This window comes from Rhinolophus ferrumequinum (assembly GCF_004115265.2).
Source record: "Rhinolophus ferrumequinum isolate MPI-CBG mRhiFer1 chromosome 5 unlocalized genomic scaffold, mRhiFer1_v1.p scaffold_110_arrow_ctg1, whole genome shotgun sequence".
NCBI lineage: Eukaryota > Metazoa > Chordata > Mammalia > Chiroptera > Rhinolophidae > Rhinolophus > Rhinolophus ferrumequinum.
Genome location: NW_022680355.1, coordinates 4,826,915 through 4,846,338, shown reverse-complemented (window position 1 = coordinate 4,846,338; position 19,424 = coordinate 4,826,915). Strand labels below are relative to the sequence as shown.

Genomic DNA, 19,424 nt, shown 5'->3' with positions numbered 1-19,424 from the left:
ATTCACCATACACACTGTCCATGTCAGCTGATAATGTATTTTTTTTCATAGCAAGAATTACTTGATAAAGGAAACAATGACTTCGTTTGCATTCTAGCGCCAGCTCTTCCTCTCATCATGCATTTGTAACTAACAATCCACAGACTGGCATTTCATACTACACTGGTGTATAATGAGGGTCAGAGGATGTGTTCTATGAAGGCCATATAGTAAATATTGTAGGCTTTGTGGGCCACACAGTCTCTGTTACAACTGCTCAATTCTATCTTTGTATCATGAAAGCCTCCATGGACTGCTTAAATGAATGGCTATAGGCATGTTGCAATACAACTATACTTACGAAAACAAGAATCAGACCAGAATTGGCCCATAGGCCATAGTTTGTTCACCAGTGTTCTATGGATAAAGTCTGGATTCATCAGGATCTGAAGAATAACTTTATATACAAATAGTTGGCTTCAGTCTTCATCTATTACTTAACTTAGAGACCCAGATTTATATCCATTAGAGTTGTTCATGCAATTACTTAAATATATCATGTACTCTCTTTTCTCTGTCTGCCTTATACTGGGCTTTCTTCTGGGCACAATTATAACCTCTGCTATTAGTCTTTCCTCTTTACTAGTCTGATTTATCCTCCACAACATATCTCAAATACACTTTCATCCAAGTCTTCTTAGATCCTTAGACTCAAAATTCTTTGATTCAAAGTTACTTCCTCACCTAAGAATTCCATAGCATTTTATACATAACTTTAAAAATGCATTTTCAATGTTAGATTATAATTCACTAAATATGACACTATATACCCCACTAGATTATAAACACATCAAGACACATATTTTAACTAATTTATTATAGTGTCTAGAACATCTAGTAATTGGCTTAAACTCAATTGTACTCCATAAATATTTCCTGAATCTGTTGCTAAATAAAAGCGGTAAGGAATTCTAGGTTTTCTATGCCAAAATTCTCCTTTGCAAATGCAAGGCACCTCAATTTTGAAAAGGGACTTACAGTTTTAGTACAGTGCTTTTGGATTTCTCTTTCCGAGACTCATGAAATAAAAATGGAGCCATGAACATTTTTTGAAATTTTATACAACCACCTGGGGGTTGTACCAGTTCAAAATTCAATAACAAAGGTATCAAAGCCAGCTATTTTAATTAGGAATCCCCCAGTTCCTGTTTCAATATTGTATGACATTCACTGGAGAACAACTCTTGTTGAGGCAAGTAGAAACACATTAAAAAAAAATAACAACTGATAAATGTAAAAGTCTAAGAAATTACACCATGTAGCTGTATCTACACATCTGCTAATTCCAAAACAGGATTTTAAAAGGCTCACTAAAGTCAGCATATTCTTTGTAAAATAGATTTTAGGCCAAAGAAACACTAGCTTCTGAGATAAATAAAGGAAAATATCTGAGATTTTAGATCAGTCTTTACATTAGCAAGCCTTTAAATTACTTCATAGATGAGATGACTGAAATTAAATAATTTGTCAGTAGTAGTTCCCTTGGTGAGTACTGAAGCCAGGATGATACTTACCAGATCCATCTCCCCATGTTTTATATTCAAAGCTAGTTGTTCTCTAAGTATGGTGCCTGAACCAGCAGCATAACCTGGTAATTTGTTTAAAATGCAAATTCTTCAGCTCTACTGCATAAAACCCTGAGGAAGGACTCAGAAATCTGCTTACAAAATTCTCCAGCTTATTCTGGTGCATGCTAAATTTTGAGACTCACTGCCCAAAACATTTACAGTTACAGTTAAAACAGTATTTACAATTCCAAGTTGTTAAATCAAAATGCTAATCCAAAAGAAATACCTAGAAAAATAGATATTCAAGCTTGATTTTTCTTTTCAAAATGAATACTCCAGGGAAAATAAATAACTATAAGATTAAAAACAACAACAAAAAAAAACTTTTGACACTTGTTTTTAAAACAAATCATTTTCTACTACACACTGTGTAAAAAATAGCTCCTATGTTTTAGTAAAAAAAGAGAAAAAAAGCTATTTGGGAAGGCTATGGGTTGAAATTCTTAGTCAAATATATTTGAAAACACAATGCACATCTCCAGGAATACAATTTACACACACACATACACACACACACACACACACACACATACACACACAGAATTTGATGTAAGCACTTCTTCAGGAGTTGTGCATCCAACTGTTCATTACACTCTTTTTTTTCTTTTTTTTTTTTAAACTCATACATCCCTAACATATTTGGAAAAAAACAAACAAACAAACAAAAAAAGCTGTCTGGCACATGGTAAGCACTCAATAAATATTTGTCAACTGAGTAAATTAAAAAAAAAAATACTAATGACCTGTTTTTGAGTCTCACTAGATAAGTAATACCTTCTAATAAAAATTTTTTTGACCTCGCTTTCAAAACAAATGAGAAAACTACATTTTTGAGAATTTTAAAATAATTTTAAAATTAAAAAATATTTTAAATTATAAATGACTCAAATTAATGCAAGAATTTAGTCACATATTATGAACGAAATTAGTTTTGTTTCAGACAAAGCACACTAAAACAAAAAAAGTTATTGGGTATAAAGCGTATTACAAAATGACAAAGAGGACAATCGTCCAAGAATAATCCTTAACGTATAACAATCCTTAATGTATATGAGCCTAACAACAGTGTCAAAGTATGTGAGGCTAAGTATGTGATTGCAAAGAGAAATAAATGAATTCACTCTCATAGTCAGAGACTTCAACATCCCTCTGTCAGAAACGGACATATACAGCAGGCAAAGATCAGTAGGGTCATAGCTGAACTCAAGAACGTCACTAATCAACTGTATATAATTGATATCTATAGACTACTTTGTCCAAAGCAGCAGGATATACCTTCCTCTGAAACTTACATAAAACATTCACAGCTAACAAGGACTATTAACCAAAATATAGAAAGAATTCTTAAAATTCAACAATAAGAAATCAAGTAATCTGATTAAAAAATAGGCCAAAGTTTTGAACAGACACCTCACCAAAGAATATATACGGATGGCAACTAAGCGACAGTTTGGTGGTTTCACACAAAACAAAACATACTATTACCATATGATTCAGAAATTATATTCCTTGGTATTCACCTAAAGGAGTCAAAAACTTATATCCACACAAAAGCCTGCACATGGATGTTTACAGAAATTGTCATCATAATTGGCAAAACTTGAAGCAACCAGATATCCTTCAGTAGGTGAGTGATTAAATAAACCTTGGTAATTTCAACAATGGAATATTATTCAGTGCTAAAAATAAATGAGCTATCAAGCCATGGAAAGACACGGGGAGAGCTTCAATGCATATGACTAAGTGAAAGAAGCCAATTTGGAAAGGTTACATAGTGTATGATTCCAACTATATGACATTTTGGAAAAGGCAAAACTATGGAGACTGTAAAAGAACAGTGCTTGTCAGGGTGGGTGGGGAGGAGGGAAGGATGAATAGGCCAAGCACAGAGGATTTTTAGGGCAGTGAAAACACTCTGTATGATGCCATGATGTTGTATACATGTCATTATACATTTGTCCAAACCCACGGAATCTATCACACCTAGAGTGAACCATAGTGTAAAATACGAACCTTGGTTGTTTGGACATGTCATTGTAGGTTATCATTTGTAGCAAATATACCAGGATTAATTCTAGAGGATGAATTGGATACATAAGGAAAGAATCAATACACACAGAGGCCAATACGCATTATAAATAGAAATGAAGTAAAAGACATAAAAATGCTTAACAAATTTCAATCTGTTATGCAAATGATATAGTCATTACTTTATTGATTTCAATGTGAGGCAAAAATAAGTTAAAAGAAAATTCTTAGTATCTCCTGAAATAATATGAGCCAGTCACATTTGTAGTAATATATTTATTTACTAAGACTGACCTGATTTGTTAAAAACTCAGTCTTTCCAACACTGTTCTCAAAGGCTATTTATTCTTTTACATGAAATCTCACTGAAATTGTGGAAGTTCCATTTAATGCAACTGCCAAATTGGATTCTGCTCATTAGACTATAGATTTGTGATCTTCCCCAATTTTATGAAATGGACTTATAAAATTACGTAATTGTAAAATTCATAGTAAGTATAAATTAATATAAGATACAGTCAAAATTTACTTTAGAAAGCATATAAATGAATCCTGGTAGTAGAAAGGATTAAAATGGTTGTATACTCCCTTCCCCCAGAGATAATGATTATTAATATTACATAAAATACCTATACAAAGTCAACATTTAAAGAATTAAGTGGAAAATTAGCAAAGCAGATAAAATAAGAGGAAAGCATAAACACACACGTACACGCACAATCCTGCGATTCAGAGTGGTAAGAACAGTGAGTTTGTGATTTTTTGGTCTGAGAAAATTGACAATCTCTCTTATCCTTCGGCTCCAGTTGAAGAAAGTGGCACAACTACAGATTTCCTGGCTAAAGGTGCCAGAAATCAGAGTGCAGCTGAAAATGTAAAGGAGGAATCCTGGAAAGCATAAGAACAGCAGAAGGAATGAGAATGAAATTCAGTGGGTTAGACTGACAGCTAAGCTACTCAAGTGCGGGGAACACACAAGGAAGCATGGTGAAATGCAGGTAGAGACCAGAGGAAAACCTATTATTGAAGAAGGGAGTTATGTGAAACCAAATCTGCTAAGTTAAGGTTTACCTTAACTGAGTACATTTTTCAACCATTAGGAACTCTATCAACTCGACTGGCAGGAGGCACAAAACTTCAAGGACTTCAAGTTTTAGAAAACAGTCTGATACTGACAAAGTAGAGATACATAAAGAGATTCCTAGAAGGAAGCAAACCACAGAGAAAATTAGCTCCATTTCTACCCAAATTCTTGGCTGGTCACCAAATTGCACAAATAAAGCAATAGTGGAAAGCCATAAGAACAGAACAGAGCTTCATGTTCCTACTGCACAGTGGATAAAGTTTGTAGTTTCAATACAGGCAAATTTACTCTTTATTACAACAAGAAACAAAAATGTTCAGATGGCCATGACAGAACCTAGTCACTAAAACCTATTATCAACAACACCCAGTTTTCAATCAAAAACTGCTAGCCACGCAGAAAGAATGTAGTACGGACATTCTGGAGTAAAAAATTAACAGCCAATAGAAATTCACTCCAAGTGGGTCAAAATGTTGGATGTATCAGATAGAGTTGTTATAGCACCTATCATAGATATATTCAAAGACTTAAAGGAAAATTGTTTGACAAAATGAAGAACCTTATGGTAATGACATATGTATAGATGGATAATCTCGAGTGAAACAAAAACTCTAAAATAAATAACCAAATCAAAATTCAGAGCAAAAAAATACAACAATTAACATTAAAAATAAAATGCTACACAGGCTCAAAAACAAATTGCATATCGCCAGAAAGGAATCTGTGCACATGAAAATAAACCAGTAGAAATTATCAACTTGAAAAACAGAAAGATAAAAGACTGACAAAAACTAATACCACCTCAGAGACCTGTAACACAATATGAAACAATCCAATATTGATACAGTTGGAATCCCAGAAAAAGAGAAGAGGGAAATATTTGAAAAAATAATTGTATATGAGAGAAACTTTACATACAAAGACAAATGTAGACTAAATATAAATAGCTGGAAAGAAATACTGGTAAAAATAAGCATGAGAAAAACTAATGTAATTATATTAATATTAGATGTAATAGATTTCAAGACTGAAGGTGTTACTAAAAACAAAGGGATTCTTCATAATTATAAAAACTTGAATATATCAGGAACATATATGAAATGTAAATATGTATGCTATTAATATAGAATTTTAAAATACACAAAATCAAAACTGACAGGCGTAAAGGAAAACTGCACAATCATTATTTCAGACATTAACAAACTTTCTCATTAATCGCTATAACAAATACATATTAAAGTCAGTAAAATATAAAATCTGAATTAAATAACATCATCTTAATTTAGATTTATAGAACATTATATGCAAATTCATAATACACATTATTCTGAGCGGCACATGATACATTTACCAAGATATGCTGGGCCATAAAAAAGTCTGAATAGATTTCAAAAGACCGAAATTTTACAAAATGTTTTCTTAGAACACTTTAAATAAGAAATTAACAAAAAGTAAAACTTGCAGGGGAAAAAAACTAATAATGTGGACATTAAATAACTCGTTTCTAAAATATCAATGGGTGAAAGAGAAAAAACACTAAGGAAATTATATGATATTTTGAACTAAAGAATAATGAAAATAAAATGCATCAAAGTTTGTGGAATGAAGCTAAAGTAGTACTTAAAGAGAAGCCTGTGTCATTCAATGCTTTCACGAAAAAGAAGGTGATATCAGCATAATGGTGACAGGAAATTCTAGCCCTAGATTCCTCATGGAGACTCAAAAACCAACCAAAAAACTGACAAAATGTAAACTTACTAGCACTCTGAAAAATATTCAAAGGTCTACAGCAACCAAACAATGCCCAATCAAGAAAAAGCCACATTCCAAATATCTGAAACTTGTGTGGCATTTTTGTTCATGCTTGCCCACATTCCACCCCGTTTGGAGCCTACTTGAAAGACTGTTCTCTGTTTCACCTGATTCAGATGTCAGGTGTAACTTGAATTGGAGGCAGTGGGAAGCAACGGGCACTGTGTAGGGAAGCCCTAAAGAGATTAAGACCTGCAGATGCCTGGGACAAAAGATTACAGGTGGAGACATGCGATAGATCACCCAAGAGCCCAAGGAGAAGCTGGGGGAGGTTCTTTAAAAAATTAAGATGTTGAAAAGCATCCCTGTATATTGTACAATCAAAAAACAACACACAGGCCCAGGCTAGATGCATGCTCAGAAAACACTGAAAAAGCCTTAAGCTTTCTCCTTGGGCTGATCCCAAGACTCCTAATATGCCCAACTAACTAGCAACGGACTTCCCTGACACAAAGCCATTCAGCAAAGACAAAGAAAGGAGGCTGTTTGTTCAAATGCCTAATTAAAAAATAAGAATCACAAGGCATACAAAAATACAGGAAAAGGATTATAAGAGAATATGCCAACAAACTGAATAGCCTAGATGAAATAGGCAACCTACCAAGATTGAATCATGATGAAATGGGAAATTTGAACAGACACAACTAGTAAGGATATGAATCAGTAATCAGAAACCTCTCTACATAGAAAAGCTCAGGACGGGATTCACTGCTTAATTTACCAAATATTTTAAAAAAGAACTAATACCAATCCTCAAACTCTTTTAAAAAATGGAAGAGAGGAGAACACTTCCTAAATGAATCTATGAGGTCAGTATTACCCTGATAACAAAGCTAGACAAAGACACAAAGATACAAAACAAAAAATTGCAGACCAACATCCCTGTTGTATAAAGACGTAAAAATCCTCATCACAATACTAGTAAATGGAATGCAGCAGCAAAAACAAAACAAACAAAAATAATTATATACCATGACCAAGTGGGAGAATGATTTAACATACAAAAATCAACCACACTAACAGAATCAAGGAAAATGTCCACATAATCATCTCAACAGATGCAGAGAAAGCATTTGATAAAATTCAGCATGCTTTCATGATCAAAGTACTCAACAAACTAAGAGTAGAAGGACACTCCCTAACAAAATAAAGGCCTCATATGAAAGGCCCACAGTTAACATCATACTCAATGATGAAAGAATGAAAGCTTTTGCTCTAAGATGAGAAACAAGACAACCAGCAAGGATGATCACTTTCACCACTGTTGCTTAACACTCGTGAAGTTACCAACCAGAGGAATTAGGCAAAAAAAAATACATAGCATTAGGCAAGAAAAAGAAGTAAAAGTTATCCACGTTGGAAAGAAAGTAGTAAAATAATCTCTGTTTGCAGAAAACAGGACCTTATATGTAGGAAACGTTAAGGATTTCACACACACAAACCCTCTTAGAACTAATACGTAATAGTGGCAAAGTTGCAGAATACAAAATCAACAGACAAAATCAACTGTGCTTTAACACTAACGATGAACAATCCAAAAAGGAAATTAAAAAAACTATTCCTTTTACAATCACATCGAAATGAATAAAATACTTAGAAATAAACTCAAACAAGGAGGCAAAGGATCGTACACTGAAGACTATAAATTATTATTGCTGAAAGAATTTATAGAAGACAAATCAATGGAAATACATCACTTACTCATTTGTTATTGTTAAGATGTCACTACTACCTAAAACAATCTATAGAGTCAATGTAATCCTTACCAAAATCCCAACGATGTTTTTTATAGAAATAAATCTATCCTAAAATTCAAGGGACTCTAAATACCCACAACAATCTTGAAAAAGGAGAACAAATTTGGAAGACTCACATTTCTGATATAAAAACTTAAGACTAAGCTACAGCAATCAAACCAATATACCGTGTTTCCCTGAAAATAAGACTTAACCGGAAAATAAACCCTAGCACGATTTTTCAGGATGACATCCCTTGACCATAAGCCCAAATGCATCTTTTGGAGCAAAAATTAATGTAAGACCCGGTCTTATTTTCGGGGAAACATGATAGTAGTGGCATAAAGACATAAAGACCAATGCAATAGAATAGAGAGGTCAGGAACCGTCACGTATATTGTCAAATGATTTTCAACAAGAGTACCAAGACTAGTCAATGGCTAAAGGACGGTCTTTTCAGTAAATGGTCTTGGGAAATCTGAATATCCATTTGCAAAATAATGAAGTTGGACTTTTACCTTACATCACATACAAATATTAACTCCAACTAATTTGGAGATCTAAATATAAGAGTTATAAAACTTTCAGATTAAATCCTGGAGGAAAATTGTCAGGATACTAAATTTGGCAACAATATCTTGATATGACAAATGATAAGGAAAGCAAAGGAAAAAAACAACAAAAAATAAACCTAAGTGCATCAAAATTAAACTTCTGTGCATCTATGAACACTATCAACAAACAAAGAATCTGAGAAAATATTTGTCAATCATACTCTGACAAGAGATCAATATCAGGAATAAAGAATTCCTACAACTCAACAACAAAATAAAAAAATCAATTCAAAGTAGGCAGAGGACATAAATAGACATGCAAACTACCCATAAGCACATAAGAAGATGGTCAAAGTCACTATCTTTAGGGAAATGCAAATCAAAACCACAATGTGGTATCACTTCATACCCATTGGAATGGCTATTATTAAACAAAACAACAACAAAAGATCCCAGAAAAGGAATATTTGTTATGTATGTAAAATTTTGTTACATATATTTTACCACAACAAAATAATTCAAAAAATTTATATTAATAGGAAGGAAATTCAAGTTCGTATTATTGAAAAACTTCTCATTTTTGAAATAAGTATTAGTTCTATTCAAATCCAATATTCAATATCTTGCAATACTTGGCTTTATTTATCTTACCATAATTATATAAAGAAAACAAAGACTTTTTATCTTAAACATCAGATACATAAATATAATCTCAAATACCCTCTAATTTGCCCAGTGTATCTTATTTTCTATCGGTTCCATGACATGAAAAGATCAAGATCTTTTCCTCTTTATTCGTTAGTAAATTTAATTGCAGGAATATAAAAACTAAATGTCAAAGGAGAAATGGGAGTGAGCAGAAATATTTCACTGTTTCAAAAAAGTAATATATGCAACGGAGAGACAACTTCTTGGAGATGGCTACCTTTGAAAAGTAGTTTTGTTTATCCTGTAATCTAAAATCAGGGTAACACCACTAGTGTAGTGGGTAAAGAAATATACAAGCAGTCTATGTAAACAAATAATAGGCTTGTCAGATGTAAATGACAATCACAAGTGTGCAAATGAGTCAAGGTTTTCCAGTTAGATTCTTATCCCTTCTGAAAAAAATTGAGAAGGTGTGTCCTATGGTCTAAATTTAAATGATTCCTCTATTTGACTATTTCCATCTGTAAATACTTTTCAGATGCTAAAGGCTATGCTGCCTTGAGATTTTAAACATGTGTACCTTTGCACCATTTTTTAAAACCCCTCTGTACTGAACTAGAGATTAAATTAGTAATAGAGCAAGAGTAAGTAACAGCTATAATGTTTGAAACTATCTACTGTGTTATACCCGGAAAACTGACCCTCGGATTTATATGTTTGTTGAGATAGCAGATGAGATGGTTCTAGTTCTTAACCTCCTCACAATCATACGTGCGTAAGTTCAACAGCAATATTATAATGCCTTGTATACTTTGTTAAGAATGATTATAAAGTATCATTCTTTGACCTTTACATTATTCTACAGCTTTGCTCATCAGCAAGTGCCATTATCAGTTATTTATAGCATCAGTGGTCTGTGATGGAAAGGCCAATCTACATTTTGAATATATGAAAGATGTAGATCATGTTAGAAGTATTTTAAAACATAAACAAACACCACTACAGTGTTTTCTAGCTGACAGCCCATGTTTCTAATAATATGAGTACAGAATATCAGAACTAGAATCTATACTAAGGCAATCCTAATAATGAAATGGAAATGGTACAGGCTACAACAGTTAAGCACCCTTAAAAGGGAAATCTTTTGGATTTGAACACGAACACTGAAAAGGTCTGGTCCAGGACAATTTAGCAGCACATTTTTCCATTTCGTAAAAAGCATATCATGTCCTTTCACTTTACACCTGGCTTTGAAATATGCTGATTCTATTATCTGGAACTAATGGGTGTTCATATTTATATGTTTTAGACAATTCGTTGATTCAAAAATTAGATTACTGAATTTAATAATTTAAAAATAATTTAATACATAAAATAAATTTAAAAAAAAAACATTTAATTTTAAAACCTGCCTCTCCTAATTAACTCACTAAAAGCTTTCCCAGAATGTAATTTTGAATTCATGACATCCTAACCAACAGTATGACTGTTTGGTTAGAAAATTTTGTATTTAATTTAAAAGAGACTGAAAAGTAATCCTTCGCAAGAAATTTAGATCTCTAAAGAGAATATGAGAAAATTTAATATTAAACCTAGTGATTTCCCCAAAGAAACTCCAGCTCAAGACACTTTTGTGTCTTTTCTTCTTTTTTTCATAAGAAACTGCTACATCTCATGTAAAATATATCCAAAGTTAATAAAATTAATATAACCGTGCATATGAGTTAAGAATATAAATATACAAGGAAGTAATCCATAAAAGCCTTAAAATAGAAGCTTAGAAAAGAGAACTAATTTTATCCTCAAATTTTTATTATCACCAACCTCCTTTGGCTTTGCCTTCAGCTTTTTTTTTATCTTTTATGGTCTCTCCCACTTTGGTCCAAGTATTAAATATTCAACTTTGTTATCTTTTCATTTTCATTATTCATTATTTATTCCCTCTTTTCTCATAGTCACGAGATCAGCATTATGCTAAACGTTGACTAAAACAAAGTAGTCAGCACGCTTTCCCTGGAAGTACTTGCACCGTCATGAAGGAGTTAGACAATTAATACGATGGTACTCCGTAACGTGGGCTGTACTACTGGTAAGACTCAGAGAAGAACTATTTGGATTAGACTGGACAGAGGGATTAGGGAAAGTTTCCCAGAAAAGTTGACTTCCTTTTTCTTTCTTTTTTTCTTCTTCTGTTAATACGTTTTTAGAAGTTATTTCTAGAAAACAGCTAGGTTTTATTTATAGTTTTTAGCATCCCTATTGATGCATACTGTTTTGAAATTATCATCGATGACTGTGTCTTGAATTTATTTTTAAGTTAATTATGGTCAGGAAAAGCATAATGTGTAAAGATATTGCAGTATGTCTTTTAATTTTTATTAAATTTTTGGAAGTGGCATTGGTTAGTAAAATTATATAGGTTTCAAGTGTACCATTCTGTAATACATTATATATCGCAATGTGTGTTCGCCACTCAGAGTCAGTTCTCCTTCTATCACCATATATTTGACTCCCTTTATCCTCTTCTACCACCCCCGAAGGTTAGGAGACTGGTGAATGAAGGTACTGTGGCATGAAATAGAATCACATTTGGAGAATAAAGGAATTTGTTGGATGAATAGGAGAGTGGGTTGATGAAGAGGCCAAAATAAGCCTGAGTCAAACAATAAAAGATCTTAATGACGGATGTGTTAACCTTATTGTGGCAATCATTTTGTAATGCATACATCTACAGAATCACTTCTTTGTCCATCTGAAACTTACAAAAAAGTTGTATGTCAATTATATCTCAATACAATTGGGAAAAAGTATCTTAAGACCAAGTGAAGGAGATGAAATACATCTACTTGGGATATCTGCAAGGTATCACACTAAAAATTTGAAAAATAAAATTGGTTATCTTCCATTTCCACAGAAAGTTCCTCATTGGACTTCTGTCAACCCAGATTTCCAAGTTAAAAACTAATGGTTCTCTTTAGCTTTTTGTCTTTCACCTTGCCTTTCCAATTAATCATCCAGTTGTATTGCATTTACATCATACATGTATCACTGTTGAGCACTTCTAGTGTACTTTTCATTTTAGCTATTGAGCTTTTCAACTCCAGAATTTCTATTTGGTTCTTTTTAATCATTCCTATATTATTGATATTCCTTATTTGGTAAGGCATCTTTATATTACTTTCTTTTAATTCGTTAGACACAGTTCCCCTTCTTTGAAGATAATTATAACAGCTGACTTAAAATCTTGTCTACTAAGTTCAATGAGTAGGCTTCCTATGGGAAAGTTTCTTTTGACTGTTTCCCTGTGTGTGAGCCAAACTGTACGAGTATTTCTTAAATTCTGGAGATCATATCTCTTCCCCCAAGGTTTGTTGTTGCTTCCATTTGCTGTCATTTTTGTTGGCATTTAAAAGTAACACTATGGACTAATTTTCTATATAGTCTGTATTCATTGGTGTGTGCAGCCACTGAAGACTGCTTGGTTAGCTTTGTGGTCACCTAATGATTGGATAGAGATTTCTTTAAATGCATTGGACCAAAACAGTGTATGGCCTTGCCAACGGGCTCTGTATATGTTTTGGGGCATGCCTATAACGCTCTAGTAAGCAGTTTAATAATTGCTTTTGCCTTCACTTCCTGCTTTTACAGGACCTTCTCAGGTATTTTCTGGGCATGCACACAACCAGGTTTCTTTTTTGACTGTTTCGATCAACCTCTTTCATGCCACAATTTGTAATGGTCTCAGGTAACTTCAAATAACTGCAGCTGATTATTTTCAACAACTTCCTTGAGAATAAGGCTGTTCACAGATCTCTGAGTCAGGTTAAATAAGGACAAACCCAGAGAACAATTTTTTGCCCATTGTTCTGCCAGTAAAATAGTGATAATTATTTTATTGAGCTTCTGGGGAGATCTGAACCCTTTTCATCCCCTCCAGTGTCTACTAAATGCTGGTTTTCATAGAAACAGAAATTGCAAGGCTCTTGGTTTTCAAGTCGATTGTGGATATGAATAGATTAGGATGGGGTTAGGACAAGTAGAAAAGAAACAGCAGTTTTGTTTGTTTTGGTTTTTAACATTCTTGGATTGTTGCAAGCCTTTATTTAATTTCCAGAGTTCTGAAAAGAAATTGATAATTTTTGTATGTTTTTATGGAGAAACAGCTTTTCAGAGGTACTAACCATACCGTTCCGGACATGCCCACTACTCCTGCTTCTCACGCTATTTATTTTTTGTATTTTAATTAATATATTATTTATCTATGCAAAGGCTATAAACATTATTGTTTTATATAGCCAATAGTCACTTATAGTAATTCATATATTTATCTGTCAGCTTTTCATTCATTAATTCATTCCCTTATTTCCATCTAGGATTATTTTTCTTTGTTGGTTCTAGAATTTCCTTTATTATTCCCTTTCATGTGAGTCTGCTAGTGATAAATTCTTTTCACTTCATTTGTCTGCAAATGTCTGTATCATGTCTTCATTTTTGAAGACTACTTTACTGAGCATAGAATTCCAGGTTTACTTTGTTTTATTTTTACACATTGTGCCTAGATATAGGCAGGGCGTCTGAGGCCCTTCCTCTAGAAAGCACAAATGGTTACTCTGGCAGGCGAGATGTCCAGCAGCAAATCACCTTAATTCAGGTATGGAGTGAACTGACTGGAGCAGGGCTCCCACAGGGAAAGCCAAAAGCTCTGTACTTCTTCCTAATCTTTCAGCCATCCACGCTCCCAAGCACCTCAGCCTCTCAGCCAAGGTACTGTGTATTTTCCCCCCTTTTCTTGTCCTGCTACACTAAAAGAATATACCCTTCGAAATCCTGCAGTCATCGTCTTCTCTTCCAGCTGAGTGACTGTATTATCCCTTTGGCATCAGTGATTTCCAGTGGTCCCAGGCAACACACTCTTTGGATGATCTGCAGTACTCAACACAATAGAATGTGTTGAGCTATCATTTGTCTTTCTTATCTTTCTTATCTGTTATCTTGCAAGTCGTCTCCCTCTCAAGAGATCTTTATTTCTGTTTTTGGTACCACCACTTCTCCTCCAGTCACCAAGGAACTGAATCTGGGAATCAAATATTTCCCTGCCTAACACTTGCCCTGAATTATTAAGTTTTTATACAATAAAGCTAATGTTTCTCATTCCTCCATGATGGGTGTAACCACCACTTCATCTTTGCTTCATGAAATTCTGTGTAGCTCTTTAAAGTTAGCTCAAAAACTACTTTTTTCATAATTCATTTTTTTCATTGTGCACTATCAAGTCTCCCTCCTCTGTGTCCAAATAACACTGTACCTTCATTATGGTCCTTATATTCTAATTTTTAAATTTTAAAATCCCTGCATCCCCTTCTGTTACTTGCTTAAAATACTTCTTGTAACAAGTGTGCAAAAATATCTCTTAAATTGCATTTTAACATGTCTTCAAAAGTAAAATTTCTTAGGGAATATAAATGATCTTATGAATATAGTTTATACATTTATGAAACTGTATATGAACTCACTGTATTCTAAAACCCTTGACTAGATATTATAGAGACAATTCGAAAAAATAGCAATGATATAGTTTTTAAAACCTACAATCAGAACCTACACTTTATTATCCCAGAAACTGCATTACTGGTGCTGTTATGCCTCAAATAAGATATCTAAATATATTTAGTTACCTAAAGGAAACATCATCTATATACTCATATACTTTCTCTTTAAGTCTTATGATTGTAGAAATTTAAGGATGCTTTTTAATTATATTATACTGAATAATAATAACGAGGAAAATGAAATTAATTCCTCATAAAAATGGAAACAATTGTAAGTAAATTATGAATTAGTTCGATTAAAACAAAGTTCACAGAACCAGTATATTCCTAATGAGATCATTATTATCGCTTGCACTTTCTTAATTTTTATTATTTTTTAAAATCTCACCATGTTCTCAAAATGTTCTATTTACAAAAATACATGATATAGTATAACATTGTAAACTAAGCTGTGTGTGTGTGTATAAATAATAATAAAACCAAAAGAAAATAATAGTTGAGACACTAAATGAGGCCACTGATGAAACCAGATCACAGAATGTATTCCATAAGTTTCACAGAATCACTAACATTATCTTAAAATTTTAATTCTAAGCTTTATATCAGCCAATATGGACAGAGAAGCATAAACAGTATTATAATTCAGAGCCTCAAGCAAACGCAAAACCAAGTCAATTTTTCAGTAACACTGTATCACGTGCTCATAACAGACTGGAAACTAATTTCTCACAAATATCTTCGTCAAGAAACAAGATATAATTTAACTAACAATTTCTTCAGTCACATTTTTGTAATATATAATGAAAGACTTCCAAAGGGCTATTTTATTTAGCAAATACTGGTATACGTCAATTCAATAAATCAACATATGGGAACCAATATGATAATTAACTGCATCCTTTACAAACCAATCCTAATTTATCATGGCATCATAACACTGGGTCTTTACAAATATCAATAGGAAGGTCTTTATATTGAGCATAGGTTTAGAGCCAATTCCTGTCAATACTTAAATCTTGAGGAAACAAATCAATAAAACTCCAAATAATCTTAAATTATTCCTGAAAGATTTGTTCACAAGATGGTGAAGACCTCAATATTTATCTTTAATGAAAAATAATCATGCTCAAGCCTGCTGGTCTTTCACACAAAACAGTCAGCTTCTAAAAAAGTCAGCTTCTCAATTTGCCAAGTAACATTTCAGGAGAAAAAACAAACAAACAAAACCTAGAAACTCTAAGAGAGGACATAGTTACCTTTGGCGGGAAATGCTATAAAAATGAGTCCAGTCATGTGAACACATACCCAAGAAGTTGATAAAGGTACAAAACTTACGATAGTTAGACGCCTACTTTTCAGATCCGCTCCTATGAGAATCAGAGCAAGCAATCGTGCCTGATGCCTGCGTTTTTGGGTTATCTGCCTGAGACCTGGATTTCCATACCTTTTAACAGTGTCTCCAGGTGATTCCACTGTGATTCCAATTTCAAGAACCAGATCTCAACTAAACAAATGGGTCCTCATAGTGTGGTTCCCAGACCAGAAGCATCAGCATCACCTGGGAGCTTGTTAAGAATGTAAATTCTTAGGGTCCCCCCAGACCGACTCAATCAGAAATTCTGGAGTGAGCCCAAGACTTCTTTAACAAGCTCTCCAGGTGATTCTGATGCATGTTTGAGAACCACTGGACTAAAACAATCCCCAGCAAAGCCGAATGAGATTACCTTGATGGGCTCATGTCAACAAAATCTGGGTTTGGTACATGAAGAAAGACGGCAGGCAAGAATGGTTTTGGGCGCCGAACATTTCTCAATTGTTTTTCTTTCCCGGGTGCGATCACTAGCATTCACCTGTCTTCTCTTCCTTTTTCTTCAGAATTATTTATAGAGTACCAGTTTTCTATCTCTCCATCTCCCGTGACACAAAACTGCAATCCAGTCATGTCAGACCTTTCAAATGCTTAGTGTTTAAAAAAGAGATTCACAAGATGTATGGAGGATAGTGTTTCAGAGCACAGACTTCAGTATCTGTAAGATTTGGATTTAAAGCTTCCAGCCTCAAGCTTCCTAAATTGTGTGCTCACAGGCAAGCTGTTTAACACCTTTAAACCTTGCTTTGCTCACATGTAAAAGAAGGTAATCATACCACCCCCAAATGTTCACTGGGAGGATTCAACGTGATTATGCATGAAAGGCATCCAATTCTTTCACATAATAAACACTCAACTGGAATTGCTTTCATTTCTAAGATGCTTCATCATATGAAAGCCACCACTGTTCATTTATCAGTACCTGTTAGTTTTGTGTAGTCAGAGAATATGCTGGAGAACTTAAATACCAGAATTTACTTCTAAACTTATAATTTCCCCCATTATCATTTAATAGCATTCACTTAACTATTGTTCTTTGTAATAAGCGAATTAAAGGCAGGTTTTAAAGTAATAAAAACTAGATACAATTTATTTTTCATTATATTTAAAGTTTACTACTGATAAATAAATCACCTGAAGTCTATGGAAAAAATGATTTAAAAAACAAATAATTGCATTAACACAATATCCTTCTTTAGCTAATACATTTAGAATATCTGTGAATCGGTATGCACATTTGTGCTAGTACCTATTATGTGCAAGACAATGTATGGGTTTTTAATAAATACATTTAATGCATTTTTATAAATACTTTTAAAATAAACACTATGTTGTCAATCTATGGAGAGAGATATATATCCATTTATGAATTGAAGGATAATAGTTATTCTATGTTCTTTATTATGTTGAACAGCGACTATAATCTTCCATCCTTTGGTTACATGGCTTTTAAAACAGAACAAAAATATATGCAAACCTGTTTTAAAAATAAACTATTTTTAGTCTGATCTGCCTCCCAACCTTGAGAAATAAGGCAAAATTATTCTTCTTGACTAATAATATCATGAAGAACTTGAAGAAATTAGTTCTAACTAGCAATCTTACTGAAAAAAAAAACAACTCAGGATATTAAGGAACTATACTTTGAATTTCATTATGACTGCAGTTTTAAAAGACAGGCTTTGTAAGATCAAGGTAAATAGTACTTAGGAGAAAAGGTCTGTGCTAAATAGGTTATTAATGAAAACTACCTCCATTCCTACTTTCTGGATTAATTTGAATATCAAATAAATTCTCAGTAATAATTGATATTCTTAATGTCAGAGACATTTGGATAGCTGCATTAAAGTCACCTCATCCTGAAAACACCTTCTTAAAATGAAACATATAAGCATCTCATTTAAGCAAAAACCTTCAAATCATCAAGAAAACGTACTGTGGTCCCATACTCATATTTCTATGCCTACTGAATAACTAGACAACAAATGTAGGAAACAACAGAGCCCTCTTTTCTGCTCTGTTAAAGTTCACTGCGTACTTTGTATACTGAACCTCAAGTAGACCTTCTTAATTTTTGTTCAGTTTATTTTGTTCAAAATCCACTGAAAAATTTAAGTGCAATTTAGTTAATTTCTTTAAATGTGGATAGAAGTGGATTAAAAAACCCCCACTTTTATGATAATTGTTGATGATTGAAAATGTTGAACTAAATTAATAATGTTTAAAATGAAGATTAAAATGCCAAATTGAAATAGAAACCAAGCAGGTGCAGGTGAAGAAATGTTTCCATTAGAATAAAATTAAGTTTGAATGCAGATTATAGTAAGAGATGCATTTCACTAACCAGGAAGACACTTTATAAATTAAACTCAACAAAAGCATTTTCAAAGCACTTTTCTTTGTGTTGAGATTTAGAAAAGACACAGGGGAAAAAATTATTAAGTCCAGTGGATTCTATAAGATTTATAATCTTGTAGGAGAAAGAAAATAAATCCAGATGGCTATATACAGAAAACTCCATTGATTGAATTAATGCTAAATATCCAGAAAGTGAGGAAGCAATTTAGGATATTACTGAAACAAATTATAACCCTAAAGTCAGAAGAAAGTCTTCTTTCCACCTCAGCCACCCCTAACCTCCACTTGCAGATATAGCTTACTTGACAAACATTCTAAAACGGACATGATACCATTTCCTTCCTAGCATCTTGATCACAGCCAAATACATTCTCCACTACCCCCAGTAACTTCTAGTCAAGGTTCTCATCCGATTTAATTCTGACATAAACACTCAGTGCCCTTAAACTTTAATATAATGACATTGCTTTGGGGGGATCTGTAATGTTATTTTCTAGACATATTCTGCCCACAATATTTTGTTCCACTAACTCCCACCGCCATCAAATATATGACCCCAACCTCAGATGCAAAAGTTATTTTTACTTCTTTCCTTAGAGTGACAACTTGTTTTCATCTTTTCTAAACAGCACCCTTTATTTTTGTGAAGTTCTCTATTCTCTTTTAGAGACCCATTCTC

The 19,424-nt window shown here is 33.3% G+C and overlaps 1 protein-coding gene across 1 annotated transcript in view; it reads right to left on the bottom strand.

The window, feature by feature from the left end:
- MALRD1 (MAM and LDL receptor class A domain containing 1) overlaps positions 1–19,424 on the bottom strand; it is a 534,334-nt gene that overhangs the window by 356,171 nt on the left and 158,739 nt on the right. The gene's annotated exons all lie outside the window — the stretch shown is intronic.